At 43.4% G+C, this 24,516-nt stretch overlaps 1 long non-coding RNA gene across 1 annotated transcript; it reads left to right on the top strand.

Annotated features, from left to right (window-relative positions):
- Positions 1-1,799: 1,799 nt before the first annotated feature.
- Positions 1,800-23,941, top strand: LOC140727498 (uncharacterized). The gene is made up of 3 exons (XR_012098869.1): positions 1,800-1,850; positions 8,559-8,651; positions 23,710-23,941. It is a non-coding gene; the product is annotated as an uncharacterized lncRNA (long non-coding RNA).
- Positions 23,942-24,516: the final 575 nt, after the last annotated feature.

Genomic DNA, 24,516 nt, shown 5'->3' with positions numbered 1-24,516 from the left:
TAGTAGGCAGCAACACAGTCCGCACCAAGTCCAGTTCCTTGACCTTTGCTGCCATTGCGCAACTCGTTGATAGGGTAGACCTGCAGTACTTGAAGCTCTTAATGTCCAGCATGGTCTTGTGACTGTAAAAAAATCTCTAAATGATCTACAAGGATGTTGCCTGGATTGGAGCATGTTATTTATAAGGAGAGGTCGGACAATATTGGTTTGTTCTCTCCAGAGTGTTGGTGGCTGAGGGGAAAACTGATGAAAGTACATAAGACCAGGAGAAACATAAATAGTCAAGAGTCTTTTTCCCAGCATGGACGAATCAAAAGCGAAAGGGCTTAGTTTTAAGAGGAGGGCAAGCTTAAAGGTGATTTACACAGCAATTGTTTTTGCCCAGAATGGTTAGTGCCTGGAAGATGCTCTTAGGGGAAGCCAATACATTTAAGAGGTACATGAACAGGCAGTGAATAGAGGGACACACAGTACTGTGAAAAGTCTTAGGCACATATGTATGGCTAGTCTGCCTAAGATTTTTGCACAGTACTGCAGAAGTTTTATGTTTTGCACTGTATTGCTGCTGCCAAAAAAAAAACAAATTTCATCACGTATGTGAGTGGTGATAAGCCTGATTCTGATACGGGTCTCTATTGTGGACTGAGAGTGGGAAGGGGGCAGGGAGAGCGGAATCAGATTTACAGATTTGTTCTTTGCTTCACATTGACCAATATAGAAATATGCCTCAATCTTAGGCATCTCTAAGGTGTCTTTTGCATGATACTGTAGATCATGTCCAGTCAGATATGGAGTTTAAATTTGCATCAAGGTCGGGGCAGACGTTATAGGCTGAAGGGCCTGTTCCTTCCCTTGTGCTGTATTCTTATTTGTTCCTTTAGAAAGTCGTAACAACAACTTGGTGGCTTGCTAAACCTTTTGAGAGTGAAACTCCTGTGGTGGGATGCAGTTGCAAATGGCCAGGCTGAATAAGGCGGGCTGACTTCTTTCCCCGAAGGCCATTAGTTCTCCAGACTGCTATTTTAACAACAATTCAGCAATCGTAGCGGCCATGACTACTAAGATTAGAAAATTATTAACTGCAAATGTCGGGATTTGAACTCAGGTTCTAGGACTGTTTGTCCTGCCCTCCAGGTTATTAGCTCAGTAGTTTAAACTGCACCTTCTCTAATCCAGTAAAAAGGAATACACTTGTCTTTGGGCCCTTTCCCAATCTACTCTGCTTTCCAGCCTGTCACATGCTTTCCCTTCATGTTCTTTCCTCCCCCCACACACCACCTCACACACTTTAGAACTTGTTTTATCTCTAACATTATATCAGCTCTGATGGAGGGTCATTGACCTGAAATACTTCATTCTCCACAGCCGTAGCCTGATCTGCTGAATACTTCTAGCACTTTCCATTTCAGGTTCTTGCAGCTTCTCAGCTCTTGAATCCCTGAATGGGCAGGGTTAGTTGTCAACCGCAAGTTATTTGAGGTTTTTTTTTCAGTTTATCATCAGGAAGCAAACTGCTGGAGAGTTAAAAAAAAATGGTGAATGGAAATTTCCAGAGCTGGCTGTTTATATCACACCATAGTCACATGACACCACTAAATGCACTTGCATACTATGCTGAACATTATCAGCCTCCAGCGGTTTAACTGGAATGGAGATAATGTGATTTTGTTTTAAAGTACCTCGTGAATAGGCAACAAATGATTCATTGCAAAATTGTCTGTTCAATATGTGTCAGTACAGGTCATTTTGGCTCCCACTGAATTTTCCCATTAATAATTAGGAACATTGGCAGTGAACGAGTGACAGGGAACAAGGTTGGTCTGGTGTGTTGTATCAAGAACAACATACAGGTCAGTAAACATAAACTCTTAACCCCACTACTCTTATGTGAATTATAATTGTGGAAAAAAAATACATACACGTGCAATTCAAATAAGGAACTTTTTGGTGGGGTGGGCAAAGGAAAACACGGACCATTTCTGATTGAAGGATATCAACACGAACCATTAACTCTTATCTCTCTCAACAGATGCTGTCTGTCAAGCTAAGACTTTTCTGCACTGCTCTGAATTGTACTTGTTTGGATAATATAAAGAAGGATAAAGTAAAAGATTAGTGTTATCAGCAAACGTGTTTCTCGTGTAAAAGCTTTCTAATTTGCAAATGGCATTTTATACTCTTGGCTCCTTCTCTTCTTTATATCATATTATTGGCAATAAACAGTCTAACTTCCCTCAGAGATTATGCCAATGAATAATTACACACCAGAGTAAGTAGAATGATGCTGAAATATTAATAAATGCCACGCGCAGTCTGCAAAATAAACTGCCTACACTTTGAGAATGAAATGTAAAAATTATTTTGAGTGTTCTGATTTTCTTTGAAAACATAAAGTTAAGTGGGACACATTTCCACAGAACCCCTCCGATGTAATGTATTGGCTTTTTCTGAATGTATCTGCCTGGCAGATAATGAATGTCAAGGAATATTTTGCATGGCTGAGAAGTGTTTTAAACATAGAACATTGAACATTACAGCACAGTATAGATTCTTCAGCCCACAGTGTTGTGCTGAACTTTTAAGTGACCCTGAAGTTCATCTAACCCTTGCCTCCCACAAAGCCTTCCATTTTTCTATCATCCACATACTTGTCTAAATGTCCCTAATATATCTGCCTATATTTGCATGCTTTGATCCAGATTTCCAGCATCTGCTGAATAACATGTCTATGAAAAGAATCTGTAGTTTCACAATAATACCGCTAGCAACACATTCCACACACCCACCCAACTGTGTAAAGGTAATCTACCTCTGACATCTCTATACTTTCCTCCAATCACCTAGCAGTTCTAAAACAAGAGAACGTCTGCAGATGCTGGAAATCCAAGTAACACACACAAAATGCTAGAGTTACCTAAAAGTTCTGAATGATGCTATTTCTGAATTTTAAAGCAGGCATTGTTTTGGACTGCTTTTTCAATACTGCTGGAAGATATTGCCCTGAAATACTAACTCTGTTCCTCTCTCCCCACGTATTACTGCATAATCCAAGATATTTTTGTTTATATTTCACATTTCCACCATCTACAATATTTTCCCATTGGGATTCTGTTGATAGCTGATACCCACTCAAATACTCTTGTTACCAGGACTCACTGGATAGAAATACTGAGCAGGAAATTTCTTTAGCCGAAAGGCAGTGGATCTGTGGAATTCATGGCCACAGAGGCTGTGGAGGCCAAGTCATTGGATATATTTAAACAGGAGGATGGTAAGAGCTTGATTGTTCAGGGCGTCAAAGGCTATATGGAGAAGGCAGAAGAATGGAGTTGCGAGGGATAATAAATCAGCCATGATGGAACAGCGGAGCAGACTTGATGGGCCGAATGGCCTATTTCTGCTCCTATACCTTCCATGGTCTTATGGAAGTACTCACTGTTCTGAATATCAGATTCAATTTCAGACTCTATTTATCACATGTACATTGAAACATACAGTGAAATGAGTCATTTGCGTTAACAACCGGCACTTCCAAGGTCGTGTTGGGGCCAGCCTGCAAGTGTCACCACACATGTGGAATGTCATATGTTAGTTTCCTGAAGCCAGTAAATTTGGTGCAGTTTCAAGACTAGAGTCTTGCCCATCATTATGACGATGTTCAACCCTAAGTTCACCAACTGAATCTCAGGAGAACCCCTTTACTTTAATTTTTGCATGCTCTATGGTAGTTAATGCAATGGCTATAGGCTGAGAACCTCCTAATGACCTATAATGAATATAATCTCATGTCAGAAACTACTATAGTTGCTTGTTTTAGTGACTTCAAAGATCATTTAAAGAGATTTAATGATATTAAAAGATCCAGAATCAGAATCAATGCATAATATAGAAGAATAAAAATTAAAAAATTTTAAAAAATTAAGTAAATCAATTACAGTATATGTATATTGAATAGATTAACAATTGTGCAAAAACAGAAATAATATATACTAAAAAAGTGAGGTATTGCTCACGGGTTCAATGTCCATTTAGGAATTGGATGGCAGAGGGGAAGAAACTGTTCCTGAGTTGCTCAGTATGTGCCTTCAGGATTCTGTACCTCCTACCCGATGGTAACAATGAGAAAAGGGCATGCCCCGGGTGCTGGAGATCTTAATAATGGATGCCGCATATCTGAGACACCGCTCCTTGAAGATGTCCTGGGTACTTTGTAGGTTAGTGCCCAAGTTGGAACCGACTAGATTTACAAACCCCGGCAGCTTCTTTCGGTCCTGTGCAGTAACTCTCCACCTCCCCCCCCCCCCCCCCCCCCATACCAGACAGTGATGCAGCCTGTCGGAATGCTCTCCACGGTACAACTATAGAAGTTTTTGAGTGTATTTGTTGACATACCAAATATCTTCAGACTCCTAATAAAGTATAGATGCTGTCTTGCCTTCTTTGTAGCTGCATCAATATGTTGGGACCAGGTTAGATCCCCAGATTTCTTGACACCTAGGAACTTGAAACTGCTCATTTTATTTATCATATGTACTTTGAAACATGTAGTAAAATGCGTGGTTAGAATCAAATCAAATCAGCGAGGATTGTGCTGGGGGAAGCCCGCACGTGTCGCCACGCTTTTGGTGTCAACATAGCAAGCTCACCACTCACCTGCATGTCATTGGAATATGGGAGGAAGTTGGATCACCCAGAGGAGTTTCACATTGACCATGGGAGAACATATGATCTCCTTGCAGATAGTGGCGGGAGATGAATCCCAATCCTACAGATGGCGCAGTAAAGCATTGTGCTAACCACTACACTATGGTGCTGATTGCAAATTAGGGGTTTAAAACCAATGTAATACCTCTTGGGAATTTCAAATTGCATTCAGCAACCTTTGAAAATGCAGAGTTAGAATTTGCATGTTACGATGAAGTGGTTCTTATTAAAACATTATTTAAGAAGTCCAAACCAGATGATTATAGACCGGTGAGCATTTAATCAGCCTTGCTGAGCTGAAGAACCTGAATGTGCTGTGCTGAACTTTGTTCTATTTTCCCCATGGGAACAGTAAGCAGAATATTACCCACCCAGTCATGTGTACGTGTATAAATGCCTTTTAAATGTCACAATTGTATCTGCTTCTATCACCTCCCATGGTTTTGTTTGCTGTTACTCTTGGCTGGTCTGGGCTGAGGTCTCAGATTAGTATCACTGACAATGTAGTGTGGACCCTTCTAGAATTCCTTTCTTATACGTTAACCTTTGGCAGTAGTTGTTTATGTATATGCTCCCTCTTTCCTTGATTTAGGGAAGAGTTTTTGGGTTAATTATTAAAAATAATTCAAACATCTCTTTTCAATGGTTTCTCTTCCTGAAAACCTACCACAGAAATAGTATAGAGAACAAAACACAAACACGAGGAAATCTGCAGATGCTGGAAATTCAAGCAACACACACAAAATGCTGGTGGAACACAGCAGGCCAGGCAGCATCTATAGGGAGAAGTACAATCGATGTTTTGGGCTGAGACCCTTCATCAGGACTAACTGAAAGAAAAGATAGTAAGAGATTTGAAAGTGAGAGAGGGAGGGGGAGATCCAAAATGATAGAAGACAGGAGGGGGAGGGATGAAGCCAAGAGCTGGAAAGTTGATTGGCAAAAGGGATACAGAGCTGGAGGAGGGAGAGGATCATGGAACAGGAGGCATAGGGAGAAAGGAAGGTGGAGGGGAGCACCAGAGGGAGATGGAGAACAGGCAAGGAGTGATTGTGAGAGGGGCAGAGCGAAGAAAAAGGGGGGAGATAAATAAACAAACAAGGGATGGGGTAATCCCTTATTTATAAAGGTGTCCATTTCCAACACCTCCCTCTCCTTTCTTGATCTTTCTGTCTCCATCTCTGGAGACGGCCTATCTACTCATATCTACTATAAGTCTACAGGCTCTCACAGCTACCTGGACTATTCCTCTTCCCGCCCTGTCTCTTCCAAAAATGCTATCCCCTTCTCACAATTCCTCCGTCTCCACCGCATCTGCTCTCAGGATGAGGCTTTTCATTCCAGGATGAAGGAGATGTCTTCCTTTTTTAAACAAAGGGGCTTCCCTTCCTCCACCATCAACTCTGCTCTCAAACGCATCTCTCCCATTTCACGCACATCTGCCCTCACCCCATCTGCCTGCCACCCCACTTGGGATAGGGTTCCCCTTGTCCTCACCTACCATCCCACCAGCCTCCAGGTCCAACATATAATTCTCCGTAACTTCTGCCACCTCCAACGGGATCCTACTACCAAGCACATCTTTCCCTCCCCCCCTTTCTGCTTTCCGCAGGGATCGTTCCCTACGCGACTCCCTTGTCCATTTGCCCCCCCCCCCCATCCCTTCCCACCGATCTCCCTCCAGGGACTTATCCTTGTAAGTGGAACAAGTGCTACACCTGCCCTTACACTTCCTCCCTCACCACCATTCAGGGCTCCAGACAGTCCTTCCAGGTGAGGTGACACTTCATCTGTAAGTCGGCTGGTGTGGTATACTGCGTCCGGTGCTCCCGGTGTGGCCTTTTATATATTGGTGAGACCCGACGCAGACTGGGAGACCATTTCGTGGAACACCTACGCTCTGTCCGCCAGAGAAAACAGGATCTCCCAGTGGCCACACGTTTTAATTCCATGTCGCATTCCCATTCTGATATGTCTATCCATGGCCTCCTCTACTGTCAAGATGAAGCCACACTCAGGTTGGAGGAACAACACCTTATATTCCGTCTGGGTAGCCTCCAACCTGATGGCATGAACACTGATTTCTCTAACTTCCGCTAATGCCCCCTCCCCTTCTTACCCCACCCCTTATTTATTTATCTATTTTCTTTTCCCTTTTTTTCTCTCTTTGCCCCTCTCACAATCACCCCTTGCCTGCTCTCCATCTCCCTCTGGTGCTCCCCTCCCCCTTTCTTTCTCCCTAGGCCCCCCGTCCCATGATGCTTTCCCTTCTCCAGCTCTGTATCCCTTTTGCCAATCAATTCTCCAGCTCTTAGCTTCATCCCTCCCCCACTCCCGTCTTCTCCTATCATTTCGGATCTCCCCCTCCCCTCCCACTTTCAAATCTCTTAGTATCTTTTCTTTCAGTTAGTCCTGACGAATGGTCTCGGCCCGAGATGTCGACTGTACTTCTTCCTATAGATGCTGCCTGGCCTGCTGCGTTCCACCAGCATTTTGTGTGTGTTGTAGAGAACAGAACAACACGTTTCAGGCCCTTCAGCCTGCGATGTTGTGCCAATCTTTTAAGCTACTCTATGATCATCTAACCCTTCCCTCCTGCACTGCCCTTCATTTTTCTATCATCCATGAGCCTATCTACGAGCTTCATGAATGCCCCGAATATATCTGCCTCTGCCAGCGGCCCAGCACCACCCAACACTCTGTGCAAAAAATACTTACCTCTGACATCCTCCCTTATACTTTCCTCCAGTCAACTTAAAATAATCATAATCATAATAATACTTTATTGATCCTGAGTGGGAGATTCTTTCGTTACAGCAGCAACATTTAAAAACACATTTAGCAGTGTGCAGACTTAACTATTAATAATTGCCTACTTGTATCAGCCATTTCTGTCTGGGGAAAAAGTCTCTGGCTGTCCACTCAGCCTATGCCTCTACTCCTCTGCAGCCTCTCTAAAGCTTCCGTATCCTTCCTTTAATTAGGCAATGAGAAGCATCAGGCTCCTGAATCATCGTGGACAGCTTCACCGACCTCTGCACTGAACTGATTCCACAATCCATAGACTCTACAACTCATGTTCTCAACATTATTTATTGTTTATTTATCATTATTATTTGTATTTTGTGTATTGGCATCATTTGCCTTCTTTTGCACATCAGTTGTTTGTCCATCTTTGTGTGTAGTTTTTCATTGATTCATATGTAAATAATAGTTTATTTAGAGACACAGTGCAGTATAGGTTCTTCCAGCACTTTAAGGAACCCCAACTTAATTCTAATCTAATCACGGGACAACTTACAATGACTATTTGACCTGCTAGTATGTCCATGGATTGTGGGAGGAAACCAGAGCACGTGGGAAAACCCAAGCATTCCATAGAGGGTATGTATTGAAACTCCTTACAGAGGATGCCAGAATTGAACTTTGAACTCCAACGCCTCGAACTGGATGAGCGTCATGCTAACTGCTACACCACCGTGGCGCTGGGTAGTACTTCTTTGTATCAATACTGAGATTGCCCGCAAGAAAATGAATCTCAGGGTTGTAAATGGTGACATAAGCATACTTTGAAAATGAATTTACTTTGAACTTTGCTCACAATTGTGGTCTAATCAGGCACTTACAGAGCTACAACACTGGAGACTCGGGAGACAGCAGCTGGTGGAATCTGGAGCAAAAGAGAAACAAGCTATTGGAAGAACTCAGCAAGCTAGACAGCAAATGTGGGGGTGGTGAGGAAGGAATTGAAATGGATGAAACTTAGAAGTTGTTATTGGGGTTGGGGATTGGAATCTATAGTTAATTTTGTGTCTATAAGTTAAGAGGCTTAAACATTATTTCTACTTCTACAGAGTGGCCACTCTTAGGTTGGAGAGGCAAAACCTCATATTGTGTCTGGATATCCCAAAATCTGAAGGCATGAACATGGATTTCTCCAACTTCTGGTAATTTTTCCATTCCTCATTCTGACTCCACTCTCACCTCTTCTCTTTTCCTCGTCTGCCCAACACCTCCCTCTAGTGCCCTTTGTGCTTCCCTTTTCTGGTCCATTCTCCTCTCCTATCAGATGAGAGCTCTCTGCCCAAAACGTTGACTTCACAGATGCTGCCTGACCTGCTGTGTTCCTCCAGCATTTTGTGTGTGTTATGCTAGGCATTATTTCAGCTGTATTTAGGAGTAAAGGCTGTATCCAGATTCAATGACACGTCACTGGGTTTACAACCCAGTGCACACAGACATTTTCTCAGGCAATCTTTGAGTCATTCATACCGTTAACGAGATACAGCGGAGGCAACAGTGGGGATAACAGACAAGCACTTTAAACTCCCTCAAGGGAAATGGGTGTTGCTGGTTACACCTTGGTGTTTTGTTCAGACTGATGAGAAATGGCCTTGGAGTGAAGTTACAACCAGTGCTTTCAGGCAAGAAGCTCCAGTCAATCGGCTCTGTGACAATGGAGAAACAGCAACTTAGATTCCCATTCTAACATGTCAATCCATGACCTCCTCTTGTGCCAAAATGTGGCCACTCTCGCATTGGGGGAACAACACCATTTGGGTAGCCTCCAACCAAACGGCATGAATATCTGTTTATACTTCCAGTAAAAAAACATTTTCCCTCCCCCTCCCCTCTTCTTCTAGTATCCACTCTGGCCCTTTCTCATCTGTCTATCACTTCCCTCAGGTTCCCTCCTCCTTCCCTTTCTCCTGTGGTCCCCTCGCTTCTCCTACAGTATCAGATTCCTTCTTCTCCAGCCTTTGACCTTTCCCAACCACCTGGCTTCACCTAACACTTTCCAACTATCCTCCTTCCTCTCTCTCCACCTTTTTATTCTGGCATCTTCTCCCTTCCTTTTCAGTCCTGATGAAGGGTTTTGGTGTGAAACATCGACTGTTTATTCACTTCCATAGATGCTGCCTGACCTACTGTGTTCCGCCAGCATTCTGTGTGGGTTGCTTTGGATTTCCAGCTTCTACAGACCTTCTTGTGTTATCGTTAGGATGGCCTAGGATGGAGAAATTGTGGGTGCTGGTGATCCAACGTTCTTTTTGTTCTTGACCTTGGCGGGAGAATCAATTGAAGTAGCCTAAATGGGTAACTGCAGTGAATTTTGTACATTGCATACATTGCAACATTTATAGTTGCGGGTGGTAATGGGGATAAGCTCCCACTACCTCTTAAATGCTCCCAATGGTGTTTGCCTCAGATAGCCTCTGACAACCAAGTCCAGCTCTTGGCCTTCACATTTGGCTTAGCTACTAAGCCTGGTGGAACTGTTTCTACTGAGAGGAGAAGGGGCAAAAACAGGTTACTGGTGCCTTAAAACCAGTTGCTTTGGGCAGATGGGGCTCATCAGCCATGGTTGACGGATCTAGGAGAAGGAAAACTCTGATCTCAGTGCTACCTTGTGACTATATAAGGGTTTGGGAGTAAACCCCAAGGGAAAAATCTGGAACTGGGGTCCTGAAGGCAGTCCTACGTAAAGAAGGCCTGGAAGATCATTGGGGACACCAGTCACCCCGACCATAAACTGTTTCAGCTGCTTCCATCTGGCAAATAGTACTGCAGCATAAAAGCCAGGACCACCAGGCTATGGGACAGCTTCGTTCTACAAACCATTCACACATGTGTACATTGCACGGAGTCATAATGCAAAGATTTTTACTCCCTCATGTTGTGAGATGGATGTAAGATTTAAATAAATTCAATTTGATTCAATTCAATTCAATGCTGACTGGCAACTCCTGTGACGCTGCTTTATCAGTCTTTGCTGTTCCTCTGGATTCTTCAGGTGAGTGGAGAGGGGGAGTTTGCTACATGAGCAACAGCTGGCTCTCCATATCGTACTGCCCAAGCTTGCGTATCTAGACAGCTAGAACACAAAATTTATGGTTGGCCCTGACTGATGGAGGCCTCACTCACTCACGTTGCATCCACAGCACTGATATGGATGTCAAGGCAAGGAGAGGCAGTGCTAGGGTAGCCTTCGTCCAGCTCAGGAATGTCTGGTGTTCCAAGAAGCTGTCATAGTGCACGACGATCAGGCTGTTCAACTCCACCGTGCAGTCAGTTATTCCATATGGGACAGAGTTGGAGGACAACAAAACTATCATTGGTTAAGTTGCTTAGGTGGAAGGATGTTACTCCGCCTACTCATGCTCAATGGCTAAGCGATGTTATGTCATGCTTAAATTTAGAGAAGATTCGTTGTTCAATTTCTGAATCAAGACAAGACTTTCTAACATCATGGGGACCCTTTTTGAATTACTTTCAAAATCTTTGATTTGTTATCAAGTACAGATGTTGGCTAATAATATGTTTTACTATATGATAAGGATTTTTTTTCCTTTTTCTTTCTTTACCAAACAGCTTTTTTTGGTAGTGGGTTTAGATTTTTTTTGTATAATAATAAAATTATTACTTTTCAATATTACGATTCAATTTAATTTACATGAATATGGGGTAATGAAACTATAAGTGTGATTCACATATATTGTAATTGATATATGATATACATCGTCCTGTACTCTGTATTCTTTTTTGTAAGAAATTAATAAAAATATTGAAAAAGAAAGTGCAGGCTTTTATTAAGAGCTGTCTGAGAAAAATCCTTTGGATTTGCTGGTGAGAAGTCATGAGCCACACCGATCTATGGCAAAGAACACACCAGCTACCAGTGGACGAAGAATTAAGGACAAGAAGTTGGAGAAGAATAGGACACATGCTACATGAGCCAGGTACCATCATCACAAGGGAAAGCGGAAGAGAGGCTGACCAAAGAACATCTGGTGAGGCGACCTTGAAGCAGACACCAAGAAGATGGGCTACACCTGGGGACCAGTTGCATGACTGGCCCAGGACAGAGGACTCCAGAGAGCAGATGTCAGTGGCCTCTGCTCCAGTAGGAGTGATGGGCTTAACCAAACTAACGAGACATTGCAACCACATTACGATAATGGTGAGCAGAGTGAAAGCTTAAAGTGGAAAATGCAACACTCCTTTCTTTCTCCTGAGGCCTCCCGTCCCATGATCCTTTCCCTTCTCCAGCTCTGTATCACTTTAGCCAATCACCTTTCCAGCTCTTAGCTTCATCCCACCACCTCCAGTCTTCTCCTATCATTTCGCATTTCCCCCTCCCCCACTACTTTCAAATCTCTTACTATCTTTCCTTTCAGTTAGTCCTGACGAAGGGTCTCTGCCCGAGATGTCGACAGCGCTTCTCCCTATAGATGCTGCCTGGCCTGCTGTGTTGCACCAGCATTTTGTGTGTGTTGTTGTACCAATCAATTGGATTGCTTTGCCCTAGCTATAACATAGGACAGTACAGAGAAGGAGCAGGCCCCTTGGCCTACCCTGTCTGTGCTAACTGTGCCAATCTAAAGCCATCCCATGGTCTGTATCTCTCTAGTCCCTGCCCATTCTGTTTAAGTGCCTCTTAAATGCCACTGTCATTGCCATCACCAGCCCTGGAAGCAAATTCCAGGCAACTATCATTTTCTGTGTTTAAATAAAACTTGCCTTGTAAATTTCCTTTAAAATTTCCCCCTACCTCCTTGAAGTATTTGATATTTCCACCCAGGAAAAAGACTCTGCCTTTCTACCTTGCCTTTCATGATTTTGTATGCTTCTATCAGGTAGTCCTCCAGTCTCTGATGCTCCAGAGAAATCAATCCAATATTGTATACATCCTCTTCTTATAACTAATGTGTTCCAGCAAGACAACATAAGACCAATCAGCCCATCAAGCCATTTGATCATGACTGATTTATTAGCCCTCTCAAACCCATTCTCCTGTCTTCTCTCAGTAACCTTTGGCATCTTTACTTGTGAAGAACCTAGCAACCTCTGCCCTAAATATACCCAATGACTTGACCACCTCAGCCATCTGTAGCAATGAATTCCACAGACTCACCACCCTCTGGCTAAAGAACATTTTCCTCATCTCTGTTCTAAATGGACGTCTCTCTATGGGTGCGCGCTCTGGTCCTAGACTCACCCATCATAGGACATCCTCTCCATATCCACTCTAGCCAAACCATTCAATATTTGATAGGTTTCAATGAGATCCCCCCTCATTCTTCTAAACTCCAGTGAGTACAGGCCCAGAGCCATCAAATGTTCCTCATATGTTAACCCTTTCATTTCTTGGGATCATTCTCGTGAACCTCTTCTGCACTCTCTCTGAAGCCTCCACATTCTTTCTATAGTGTGGTGACCAGAACTGCTCACATTATTGCAAATGCAGCCTAACCAATGTTTTATACAACTGCAACATGCCTTTGCTACAGAAGTGGTTTGTCATTGCCTTCTTCTGGGCGGTGTCTTTACAAGACGGGTGACCCCAGCCATTATCAATACTCTTCAGAGATTGTCTGCCTGGTGTCAGTGGTCGCATAACCAGGACTTGCGATATGCACCAGCTGCTCATACGACCATCCACCACCTGCTCCACAGCTTCACATTACCCTGGTTGGGGAGTGGTGCTAAGCAGGTGCTCTACCTTGCTCAAAGTTGACCAGCAGGCTAGTAGAGGGAAGGAGTGCCTTCGGCCCTCTTTGGTATAGACGTATCTCCACGCATCCATTTACTATATTACTGGTTGGTATTAAAATTTGTGAGTATTATGGGAATGACACTTATCCAGGAAAACGAAGTCAGGTCCAGATGTCGAGGCCTGGTTGCTGGAGCCTGGGTCTGCGAGACCGCTGGGAATGTTGCTGCTCAGTGTCTGAGAATCCTTGAGTCCACTGTGGGCCAAAGAAGATGGCTTGTCTTGTGGTTGGAGAGCTGTGTTTGTGCGTAGGTGGGTGATTGGGAACTTGTTTCCCTGTTGTTGCTTTGTCAATTGGTACATTCTGTTTTGTTGCATTCTGTGTTGCTCTGCCAAGCATTGTGGGCATGCTATGTTCAAAGTTCAAAGTACATTCATTATCAAAGAACGTGTACAGAATACAGCTCTGAGATCCATCTTCCCGCAGACAGCCTGGAAACAAAGAAACACCTTGAAACTCGTTCAAGAAAACTTCAAACACCCAGTATGTATAAAAAGAACAGATTGTGCAAATAGCGAAAAGGAAGCGAACAACACAAAGAATATTAAAGATCAAACTGGTAGCGTTCTGTTTTGTTCATTTCAGCAGCTCACCACTAGCCAATGTAAGCCTCTTGGCAATTCTTCACTGAAGTGCTCCAGTCCACACTGATCGCCCCGATCAAGCCACACAAAGGCAGCAGTAACAAAGCGTATTCAGAGCCTCGTAGTCCCTAGAATAAGTCCCACAGGCTCGTAGCTCAACCCTGGCAATGTGGATCCCAAGACTCCTGCACTTTCCTCTGACAGCAGCTAGCGAGAGGAAAAGGAATGCTGGCTGAATGCAGGCAGACAGCAACACGGGAGAATTGCACCTGGTACACCCATGGGTGTGTTGGTTGCTAACACAAGTGACACATTTCACTGTATGTTCCAATGTACATGTAATAAATAAATCTGAAGAGCAATTATTACTTCTGAATCATGTAGATAATGTAAATGCTTTGGGAAATGAGAAGGTGAATCATATATGACAAAACATCTATCTTTTGACTATCTCTTGTCTCCACAGTACTTGTGCTGTCGGCCTGATTGTTTGTATCAATGATGGTCCCTCTTTCCTAAGAAAGAGTTTTTAGAAATTTGGTGATGGTCATGACAATGCGTTTTATAGAAAAATTAGTTAGATCTAGTCTTGTTGGAGGTGTTCTTCAATATTTTATTTAGAGATGCAGCATGGAATAGGCCATCCAGTTATTTGGCCCGTGCTGCCAAGCAGCTTAGCAATTTAACCCTAGCCTAAACAACTAATTACAATGACCAGTCGTCAGGTTGCTGGAGCAGGGATCCCATTGCAGACCCGGTACTGTGCACACAATGATATTAATTGAGTAACAAATCCCAAGGTGCAAACAAAGTCGGCGACAAAGTTCAGATACAGATCAAAACATCCAGGGAAATCCAAAAACCAGAATTGGGAAAAAGGCAGAGTCGATATTCAGACAGAGAGAATACAGATACGAATGCTGGACCAACTCAGGAAAATTCACTGGCACAATCTGGCAACAAACGGGCGAAAACCCAGGACTGAAATACACTGAGCAATAAACAGAGAGGCAGATGATAGTTGGAACACAATGAGACACACGTAACAATGAGAAACAGGTGAGGCTGGAGTACTCAGTAATACAGGGGCCGGAGTAGAGCAGGAGTGGGGACAGCAGCGCATCTGATGGCTAGGGGGAAAACACACAAAAAAACAAAGTTCAACTGAAGGTACTGACACCAGTTAAGACCTTAAGACCATAAGCTATAGGAGCAGAATTAGGACATTTAGTCTAATTTCATCATGGCTGATTCAATTTTCATCTCAGCCCCAATTTCCTGCCTTCTCCTCATATCCCTTCATGCCCTGACCAATCAAGAATCTATCAACCTCAGCCTTAAGTATGCAGAATGACTTAGCCTGCTCAGCAGTCTGTGCCAAAGAATTTCACAGATTCACCACTCTCTTGCCAAATAAATTCCTCCTCATCTCTGTTACAACAGGACACTCCTCTGTTCTGAGGCTGTGTTCTCTGGTCTTACACTCTCCCAGCACAGGAAGTATCCACTCCACATCAACTCTATCAAGACCTTTCATCGTTCAATAGGTTTCAATGAGGTTCCCCCTCATTCTTCCGAATTCTAGTGCATACAGACCCAGAGTCATCAAGTGCTCTTCATAAAACAAGCCATTCAATCCTGGAATCATTTTTGTGAACATCCTTTGAAGCCTCTCCAGTTTCAATGCATCCTTTCTAAGATAAGGGGCCCAAATCTGCTCACAATACTCCAAGTGAGGCCTCACCAGTGTTTTATGATATTTTAACATTACATCCTTGCTTTTATATTTTAGTCCTCTTGAAATGAATCCTAACATTGCATTTGCCTTCCTCATCACAGACTCAACCTGCAAATTAACCTTTGGCAATCCTACATAAGGACTCTCAAGTAATTTTGTACCTCAATTTTTTGTATTTTTCTCCACTTAGAAAATAGTCAACCCTTTCAATTCTTCTACCAAAGTGCATGACCATACACTTCCCAACATTGTATTCCATCTGCCAGTTCTTTGCTCAATCTCCTAATCTGTCTGTCCTTCTGTAACTTCTCTACTTCCTCAAAAACTACATGCTCCTCCACCTATCTTCATATTATCTGTAAAACTTTCAATAAAGCCAGCAATTCCATCATCCAAATCATTGACATATAATGTAAAAGGAATCAGTCCCAACACAGAGTCCTGTGGGACACCACTAGTTACTGGCAGCCAGCCAGAAAAAGCCTCCTAAGTTCCCACACTTTGCCTCCTGCCATTCGGCCACTGCTTTATCCATGCTATATTCCTTTCTGTAATACTATGGCTTGTAGCTTGTTAAACAGCCTCATGTGTGGCACCTTGTCAAAGGCCTTTTTCTATCCTGCTTATTAGGCAAGATTTTCCCTTGAGGAAGCCAGGCTGATTACAGCCTATTTTATCAAATGCCTCCAGGTGCCCTGAAACCTCATCCTTAATAATCAACTCCAATATATTCCCAAGCTTGTGTAGACTGGGAACACAGGCTATATGAATCCATCAGGCAGACGCAGCATGGATTCAGCAGAGGCAGGTCCTGTTTGACAAACTTACTGGAGTTCTTCGAGGATATAATGAGCGCAGTGGATAGAGGGGAACAGTTTGAAGTTACTTATTTGGATTTCCAGAAGGTGTTTGATAAGGTGCCACAAAAAAGACTTATCCATAAGATAAAGATGCATAGAGTTGGGGGTGATGTGTTAGCATGGATAGAGGATTGGTTACCTAATGGAAAGCAGAGAGTTGGGATACATGGGTGTTACTCTGGGTGGCAATCAGTGGTGAGCGGTGTGCTGCAGGGGTTGGTGCTGGGCCCGCATCTGTTCACCATATACATTAACGACCTGGAAGAGGGGACTGCGTGTAGTGTACCTAAGTTTGCTGATGATACTAAATTGAGTGGAAAAGCAAAATTGTACGGAAGATATGGAGAGTCTGCAGAGAGATATAGATAGGTTAATTGAGTGGGCAAGGATCTGACAGATGGAGTACAATGTTGGATTGAACTAAAGAGCGGGGAGGCTATAATGCAACTGTACAGGGTACTGGTGAGGCCACACCTGAAGTACTGCTTGCAGTTCTTGTCTTCTTACTTGAGGAAGGATATACTGGCTTTGGCGATGGTGCAGAGGAGGTTCACCAGGTTGATTCCAGAGGTGAGGGGGTTAGACTATGAGGAAAGATTGAGTTGCTTGAGAATGTACTCGCTGGAATTCAGAAGAATGAGAGGAGAGCTTATAGAAACATATAAAATTTGAAAGGATAGATAAGATAGAGGCAGAAAAGTTGTTTCCACTGGTGGGTGAGACTAGAACTAGAGTAGATTTAGGGTGGAGATGAGGAGGAATTGCTTTTTCCAGAGAGTGCTGAAATCAATGGAACTCTCTACCCAATGAAGCAGAGGAGGCTACCTCAGTAGATATATTTAAGACAAAGTTGGATTGATTTTTGCATAGTAGAGGAATTAAGGGTTAATGGAAAAATGCAGGTAGGTGGAGATGAGTCCATGGCCAGGTCTGCTTTGATCTTATTGAATGGTGGAGCAGGCTCAACAGGCCGGATGGCCTACTCCTGCTCCTATTTCTTATGTTCTCATGTTCACTGAGGTCAGATGAATTCTTCTTGAAGAGTGGAGCAACATTTGTAATTTTCCAGTCTTCCAGGACAATTCCAGAATCTAGTGATTCTTTAAAGATCATTGCTAATGTCTCCAAAATTACTTCAGCCACCTCTTTCACATCTTTGGGGTATACAACATCTGATCAAGATGACTAAATGACCATCAAACCTCTCAGTTTCCCAAGAACCTTCTCGCTAGTTATGGTAACTTCACACACTTCATTCCTCCTGACACCTGGAATTTCCAGTATACTGCTAATGTCTTCCACAGTGAAGACTTGTGCAAGATATTTATTCAGTTCATCTGCCATTTCCTTGTCCCCTGTTACTGCCTCTCCATCATCATTTTCCAGCAGTCCAATACCCACTCCCATCTCTCTTTTACACTTTATGTAACTAAAGAAACTTTTGATATCCTAGAAACATCTAAATATAGAAACATAGAAAACCTACAGCACAATACAGGCCCTTTGACCCACAATGTTGTGCCAGGAAGGCCTTTCCCCCTATTCCCCCCCAACAGTACTCTCTTGTATCAGACTCTTGCCTTTCCCTCCTGACTGTTACCCACTTACCTGTCTCCCAAGGCTCCGGTGTGACTACTTGGCTCTGGCTCCTCTCTATCACCTCCTCACGTTCCCTGATCAGACGAAGGTCATTGAGTTGATCTCCAGATCCCTAACCTGGTCCCTAAGAAGCTGCAGCTCGACACATTTGGCTCAGATGTGGCCGTCCGGGGGGCTGGGAGTCTCCCTGGCTTCCCACATATGAGACCCAGTACAGAACTCCGGTCTCACAGACATGCTTCCTGTTTCTATTCCTCCCAGGTAACTTACCTCTCCTTGACTCGATATCACTGAAAACCGAATGAACCAAAGCCCTACCACTCTGCCTCATATCACTTCTTTGATGACCTCTTTAACATTACTGGCTGGCTTACTTTTGCATTCCATTTTTGCCTTCTTAATGACCTTTTTAGTTGGTATTTTACTTCTTCTGTTGGTATTTGACAGCTTCCCAATCCTCTGACTTCTTACTAGTTTTTGCTCTATTATATACTCTCTCTTTGGATTTTATGTTGGCTTTGGAATGAAAAACACGATCTGCCCATGCAGCCCCGTGGACATGAATTGTCACCAATGTCGCCTACTGAAGCGTAGTGGGAGCTGGAACATCGATGACAGTGAGAGAGGCTGTCGAAATTAGCCTACTAACCAGAGCACCCGGGGAAACCCACATGCACAAGGGAAGGAACGAGCAAACTTGCCTCCGGAGTACTCTGAACTCCGACACCCCAAGCCGTAATAGCATCGCGCTAGCCAACACGCGTCTGCGTAGTTTTAATTGCTTGACACACATGTAGTTATGTCAGCACAAAGCTGAGTGATGTGCAGGCTATTTTTGAAGTGGGCTGGTCCTGAGGGACTTTGAGTGGAATGCAATCGCTAGGGTATTGATTCACCAACAGAGAGGGGGTGGTGATAAAGTTTCTTTGTGTTTCACTTTTTTTTTTACAATATTTTTATTCAGGAGAAAAAAAACAAGATTTACAGAGTGCAACACATAGATACATCTCAACATAACTTGTGTACATTCATATATTGTAATAAAATTGATCAAAATGTTATAGCATAACACAAAGGTATACCACTCTGTAATCAAAAATTTAAAGATAAGTCATACATCATAAAAAAATTTATATATAAAAAAAGTCAACCCCCTACCTACTACCAAAGAAAAAAGCTGATGGATGATAATGGATAATTAGGAAAAAAAACATATTCACTTAAGAAGAGAAGATAAAAATATACATAAAAGTCTGTGTACTGTTAAACTTTATAAATTGGAAAAGTAATTTAGGAAAGGTCCCCAACTATCATAAAAAGATTGTTTCAAATTTAAGACTGATTAAGAGGATCTTTTCTAAATTTAAATAAGACATAATATCACAAAGCCATTGAAGATGTGTAGGAGGGGTAGACTCCTTCCATTTAAGCAAGATTGCTCTTTTTACTAAAAGAGAGGTAAAAACTAAAACCTGTAGGTTAGGAGTATTTAAAGTTATATCTTCATTTGCAATAATACCAAACAAGGCAGTAAGGGGATTTGGGTCAAATTGGATCCTAAAAAGTTGTGAGAAGGTATGGAATACTTCCTGCCAAAACTTTTCAATTTTAGGGCAAAACCAAAACATATGAATTAAAGAGGCATCAGCAGAGTTGCATTTATTACAAAGTGGAGAAACATTCGAGTAAAAACTGGAGAGCTTCTGTTTAGAAATGTAAGCTCTATGAACCACTTTAAATTGTAGAAGAGAATGACGAGCACAGAAAGATGATTTATTAACCCGTTTAAGAATTTTATTCCATCTATCTTCAGAAATCTGGCAATTTAGGTCATCCTCTCAAGCTTTTTTTATTTTATCTAAAAAGTCTTGTCTAGAATCAATCAACAAGTTATAGATACCGGTAATAGAACCATTAACAAAAGGTTTTAAATTTAAAAGATCGTCCAGTAAATTTTTATCAGGACCTATAGGAAAAGTAGCTAATTGTAGTAGATTCTCACAGCACCTGCGTGTACAGGAGGTGGGGTTGGTGAGTGGCTGGATCTCCTTTTCCCCTAGACATATACCAGCCTGTTGGGTAAGTGTTACACTAGTTTTTGCTCTATTATATACTCTCTCTTTGGATTTTATGTTGGCTTTGGAATGAAAAACACTATCTGCCCATGCAGCCCCGTGGACATGAATTGTCACCAATGTCGCCTACTGAAGCGTAGTGGGAGCTGGAACATTGATGACAGTGAGAGAGGCTGATGAAATTAGCCTACTAACCAGAGCACCCAGGGGAAACCCACATGCACAAGGGAAGGAACGAGCAAACTTGCCTCCAGAGAACTCTGAACTCCGACACCCCAAGCCGTAATAGTGTTGCGCTAGCCAACACGTGTCTGCGTAGTTTTAATTGCTTGACACACATGTAGTTATGTCAGCACAAAGCTGAGTGATGTGCAGGCTATTTTTGAAGTGGGCTGGTCCTGAGGGACTTGGAGTGGAATGCAGTCGCTAGGGTATTGATTCACCAACAGAGAGGGGGTGGTGATAAAGTTTCTTTGTGTTTCACTTTATTGAATTTCATCACGTCCCGTTGACAGAGCTGGGTGTGCCTTTGCTTTTTTTGGCTCCTAAATCAATGCCAGTCTAAATTTATTCTTATATCTGTCTGTCACAACTGTGTGATATTTAAAAAGTCAACAACACTGGAATAGTTTTGAATTGTATATGGAGATGGTTAAGTGTGGAGGGCAGATTTCCAACTCATTGTTTCCCTTTTAATCATGATCTAGTTTTGTTACCGTCTCACCATTAACTGAGGCCCTCCATTGGTCGAGGTCAACCATGGATGTTGTTTCTGAGCTGTCTAGATACTCAAGCCTAGGATGTATGATACGGAGAGCAAGCTGTTGCTCATGTAGCAAGCTCCCCCTCTCCGCGCATCTGATGAACCCAAAGGAACGGCAGAAACCGATATAGTTTAGCGCCAGTGGCATCGCAGGAGTTGCCAGTCAGTGTTGACCTCAACATAGGTCTGCCTTAGGGACTCCAGCTCTGGAGTGTTCCTTGGGGTCTGCTCCCGAAGCCTTCCCCAAGAGTGGGTATAGTGGCAAGGCAGCAGAGTTTTTCTTCTCATAGATGAGCTGCCAACCACTGCTGACCAACCCCAACTACCCAAAGTGACTGTTTGAAGGCACCTGTAACCTATCTTTTCCCCTTCTCCTGTACGTAGAAACAGTTCCGCTGGGCTTCATAGCTAAGCCACAAGAGAAGTCCATTACTGATTCTACATTATATTCTGTATTTGTTGCATAGAGAGATTTGGGGTGGAGGCCTTTGGAATAAGGAACACTATAGTGATGTGTTATATATCTGTCCCTTTTGTTAATTATTGAAGAAGAACCAGGAAACATAGATGGAAAAAAGGACTACAAATATTTATAACATTTGTAGATCAAGTCAAGTCATTTTTATTGTCATTTCAACCATAACTGCTATGTACAGTAAACAGTAAAAATGAGACAACGTTTTTCAGGACCATGGTGTTACATGACACAGTACAAAAACTAGACTGAACTATGTAAAAAACTACAAAGAGAGAAAAAAAACACAACTACACTAGACTACAGACCTACCCAGGACTGCATGAAGTGCACAAAACAGTGCAGGCATTACAATAAATAATAAACAGGACAATAGGGCAGTCCAGGCTCTGGGTATTGAGGAGTCTGATAGCTTGGGGGAAGAAACTGTTACACAGTCTGGTCGTGAGAGCCCGAATGCTTTGGTGCCTTTTCCCAGATGGCAGGAGGGAGAAGAGTTTGTATGAGGGGTGCGTGGGGTCCTTCATAAAGCTGTTTGCTTTGCGGATGCAGCGTGTGGTGTAAATGTCCGTGATGGCGGGAAGAGAGACCCCGATGATCTTCTCAGCTGACCTCACTATCCGCTGCAGGGTCTTGCGATCAGAAATGGTGCAACTTCTGAACCAGGCAGTGATGCAGCTGCTCAGGATACTCTCAATACAACCCCTGTAGAATGTGATGAGGATGGGGGTTGGGAGATGGACTTTCCTCAGTCTTCACAGAAAGTAGAGACACTACTGGGCTTTCTTTGCTATGGAGCTGGTGTAGAGGGACGAGGTGAGATTTTCTGCCAGGTGAACACCAAGGAATTTGGTGCTCTTAACAATCTCTAACAAAGAGCCTTCGATGTTCAGTGGAGCGAGGTTGCTCCGTGCCCTCCTGAAGTCAACAACCATCTCTTTTGCTTTGTTCACATTCAGAGACAGGTTGTTGGCTCTGCACCAGTCTGTTAGCCACTGCACCTCCTCTCTGTAAGCTGACTCATCGTTCTTGCTGATGAGACCCACCATGGTCATGTCATCGGTGAACTTGATGATATGGTTCGAGCTGTGTGTTGCAGCACAGTCGTGGGTCAGCAGAGTGAACAGCAGTGGACTGAGCACACAGCCCTGGGAAGCCCCTGTGCTCAGTGTGATGGTGTTGGAGATGCTGCTCCTGATCCAGACTGACTGAGGTCTCCCAGTCAGGAAGTCTAGGATCCAGTTGCAGAGGGAGGTGTTCAGGCCCAGTAGGCTCAGCTTTCCAATCAGTTTCTGAGGGATGACTGTAGATCTTTGATCTACAGCGACACTGAAAAACTGCAGTTCTGCATGACAGCGTGTTCCTGTTCTTGGAACTCGCCAATTGGCCACATTTCGGTATGTCTGGGTTCAGTCTGAAGTTGGACGACTTCAAGGCCTGCACGACCCTGTGGACATGACTTCTCACTGATGTCATTGTGGTGAACTACATATACCTGTCTGGACACGCACCCCTCTGCTGACTGCTCCTGTGGCTCCTCCCACGAACCCTGGTATAAAGGCAATTGGAGACACGGCCCCGGCCTCAGTCTCCAGGGTGTAGTGTGGTGGTCAATTGCTGCTTGTTCTTTCTTCCAGCCAATAAAAGCCTATACCTTGCCTCACATCTCCGAGAGTTATTAATGGTGCATCAGTCGTGTACTGAAGCTGGAACATCGAAGACTGTATGAGTGACTGTCAGAAGGCCCTGCACTCGGTAATCGATTTACTGACTCTCGAGTTGGTGAACTCAGAGTGAAAAAGCAACGCTTCAAACTGACTGTGACAATGAAATAGCAACTGTTGTCTCCCCTGTCACTGTGGAAGCAGTGATATCTGTCTTTCCTTTGTTAGAGAGAGAGAGAGAGAGAGAAAGAGAGAGAGAGAGAGAAAGAGAGAGAGAGAGAGAGAGAGAGAGGGAGAGAGAGGGAGAGAGAGAGAGAGAGTGAGCCTGTGGGATGTCGAAACGTTGGAGTGAACAGTTGGTTTTTGATGGACCGTAGACCATGATGTCTCTTTGGGGGCTTTGCTGGTGCTTGTATGGCGGGTGGTGGGAGTGCTGATGTTTCATGCTAGAATAAGTTGTGGGGGGAGGTTGATGCTGCTTGTGTCTGGGCAGGGAGCAGGGGCTTTGGGGTCCTTACATTTTTTTCTATCATTCATTCTTTGGGTGTTTTTCTTCTGTGGAGAGTAAGAGTTCTAGGTTGTATATTGTATACATTCTCTGATATTAAATGGAACCACTGAACCATTGAACTATTGAACACATGTTCTAACTTACAGCTACAGGATTATAATGGCTACATCTTTTGGACTAGGAATCTGCAGCTTGTGTGACGAGAGACCTTGACATGGAGCGTCTAAACCCTGGAAGCTGGTGCAGTTGGGTACGTCTTGTAACAGCCTGAAGTGACGGTCCAGTGATATGAGTTCAATTAATACAGTTCCCTCACTCATCATGCTGTTCTGACCAGATTCAGGTTTGTTATCACTGATATATGTCGTGAAGTTTGGAGGCCATGGACAGCTATGTTAGAATGGGAAAGGGGAATCGAAAGTCTTGTGGCACCAATACAATGTTCGTTCGTTATGTGCCGTGTCATGTGATGTTGGGATCATGGTCTTTCCATGACCATGATGGTTCTTGACAAATTCTTCAGTAGAAATGGCTTGCCATTGTCTTCTTCTGGGCAGTGTCTTTACAAGACGGGTGACCCCAGCCATTACTGATCTTCTTCAGAGATCAGAGACAGAGATTGTCTGTCTGGTGTCAGTGGTTGCACAACCGTGATTTGCACAAGCTTCTCCCATGGCTTCACGTGACCCTGATCAGGGGCTAAGCAGGTGCTACACCTTGCCCAAGGGTGACCTGCAGGCTAGCGGAGAGAAGGCGTGTCTTACACCTCATTTGGTAAAGATGAATCTCCACTCCAACACCCTAGTACAATGTAAGATATAAAATTACTAGAAGTTACGATAAGAAGTAAAATAAATAGATAGTGCAAAAGAGGAACAGGGAGATAAACTACAATTTCTTTGCCTAGTACTTCCTGCCCTCCTGGTCAGTACTAATCACTGTAGTTTTGGCAGATTGTTGCACACCAGTTTGCTCTTGCTTCTTGTCC

This window comes from Hemitrygon akajei, chromosome 5 (genome assembly GCF_048418815.1).
Source record: "Hemitrygon akajei chromosome 5, sHemAka1.3, whole genome shotgun sequence".
Taxonomy (NCBI): Eukaryota; Metazoa; Chordata; class Chondrichthyes; order Myliobatiformes; family Dasyatidae; genus Hemitrygon; species Hemitrygon akajei.
This window is presented reverse-complemented; position numbering and strand designations above follow the sequence as displayed.